Here is a 2,514-nt window from a genome sequence, read left to right on the forward strand (position 1 = left end):
TCGCTAGCCTGATCACCCCCAACGGCCCCCCCACCAGCCTTATCACCCACAATTTCCCTCCCCTCTTGGCCTCTAACTGCTTCTACCTCAGCCCCGCTGCCATAGCTTTGTCCAGAAGAATGTCCAGAAGGTCTCCTGGAAGGTCTCCCAGTGTAATTAGCATATTACCCTTTTATTAGTATAGATAGAGGCCTGGTGCACAGGTGGGGACAGGCGGGTTTGCCTTTAAGGGTGTCCTGGATCAGGATGGGGGCTCCCTTGAGGGGCGGTGCAGCCTGGGCAAGGGGCCTGTGATGGTTTGCAGGCCAGCCATGCCCACATTGGGGTGGGGGTCCCCCCTGGGGTTATTGGCCAACTTGGGTGAGGGGTGATGGCTGTTTTCAGGCTGGCCACACCCCCTTTAGGGTGGGGGTCCCTGCTGGGGGACCTGGCCAGCCTGGGTGAGGGGCTGAGGGCCATTTGCAGGACCCTCCCTTGGCAGCCGGCCTGGGCAACCAAAGCCTCCCGCCTGCTCAGGCCAGCTCCATGGCTGTCACCCACAGGCCCCTCCTTCAGCAGCCAGCTTAGGTGGGTGGAAAGCTTGGCTTCCTCTGTCGCTGGGGGTGACCTAAGCCTCCCACTGGCTCCAGCTGGCTCCGTGGCCACCACCATCTTTGTTCCACTAATTTACATATTCCCTCCTGATTGGCTGTGGTGCGTGGAGGTATAGTCAATTTACATATTTGTCTATTATTCATGTAGATTATTTAAGTAAAACTTTCTTCCTTGTTATCCGACCAAAGCCTCCCGCCTGCTCAGGCCTGCTACATGGCTGTCACCCACAGGCCCCTCCTTCAGCAGCCGGCTTAGGCGGGTGGGAAGCTTGGCTTCCTCTGTTGCTGGGGGTGACCTAAGCCTCCCGCCGGCTCTGGCTGGCTCCGTGACCACCACCATCTTTGTTCCGCTAATTTACATATTCCCTCCTGATTGGCTGTGGTGTGTGGAGGTATGGTCAATTTACATATTTGTCTATTATTCGTGTAGATTATTTAAGTAAAACTTTCTTCCTTGTTATCCTCATTAGTAAATGAGAGTGTTTAGAAAACTGACTTCCCAGTTCCTACCACTCCCTCTGCTTAGACATCACTGCCACACACAGCTCCAACATCACAGCAATTGTGGCTTGGAATGGAGGGAGAGAAGAGTCACTGTCAGTCTTCCTTCTCTCTAAACAACAGATTTTATAAGGCATACAATATGGCCATACCTGAGAGGTTGTGTGTACGTGGCTAAGAATATCCTTCTGGAATTAGAGGATTACACGTCATATGACACTGAACAAATTAGCTATCTCTCCAAGCCACAGATTCCCTATTTGTAAAATAAGAATAGAAATGATGTATACTTCGTAGAGTTGTTAGGACTAAATGTGATAATGCATGAACGGTATCTAGGGACAGTGTTTGGTACATGGAAAACATTAAGCGCCAGCAGGTGATAGTAGCAGCAGCAGCAATGCTGGGTGCCCTCAACTCCCCTTTTCCTTGCCAATAGCAGCAAGAAGAGGGTCTGTGAGGATTATGCCCACACCTTTGCTATTTTGAATCCTGCCTTTTATGGAATAGACTTAGCCAGTGAGCCAGAGATATTGATGGAATAAATGAATCTTGATTGTATAATTTTATCAGTTTGACACATGACATCAGTCTTTGAGAAATAGCTCTATATTTTGTGTTATAATAACATTTTAGGAAAACGTTCTTTTTACTGTATTCTTCTCAGAAAATGAAATTCCAAGACAGCTGGAAGTGGGTAAATTGGTCTTCCTCTCTTTTCTCCACAACCTGGGAAGAAAAAATAGTATCTTATGCAGCAAAAGGATATGAAATATTATAGCTTAGGTGATGGAAAGTCATGCATATAAAAAATAGCTAATGGTAACTCTGTTCTGCCTCTTGTAAATACAAACCTACTCCCTATGGTGGCCAGGTCTCTCTTCCTGGGCATTGAACATCATTGCTATATCTATGCAACATTTTGTTCCTAAAATTTGTATATGAATCTTACCTAAAGTGCAGAAGAAAGCACATCTATATATACATTTTTGAAATCACAAGCATTGCTTTTTGTTTATGTAAATGCTGCAGTAAGACTCTTGGAACAGGTTGGCTGAGGCCTGTCTGCCATCCCAACCCCTCCTCTCTCTGTCAACATCCAGACATCCGATGGCCTCCCCTTTCTGGTCCAGAGAGCTGAGTGCAACAGCAGAGGCAGAGGAATGGGTGCCTTGGGGTTATTTAGAAAACTGTTTGGACCGTAAGAAGTGCCGGCTCCAAGACAGCAATGCCAGCCCATTAGGAGTGGTAGACGCCCAGAGAAACATCCCAGGACCAATATCGGAGTCTGTTAGTACAAGGCATATGGGATAAACCAGAAATAGACATGGCAGCTCAAGAGGGGGGAATACAGGACAACCAGAGAATCTACAAATACATTTGGCGTTTGATGGAAATGTTACCTTTGTAGTTTTTTATG

This window comes from Myotis brandtii, unplaced genomic scaffold (assembly GCF_000412655.1).
Source record: "Myotis brandtii unplaced genomic scaffold, ASM41265v1 scaffold453, whole genome shotgun sequence".
In the NCBI taxonomy this organism is placed as follows: Eukaryota; Metazoa; Chordata; class Mammalia; order Chiroptera; family Vespertilionidae; genus Myotis; species Myotis brandtii.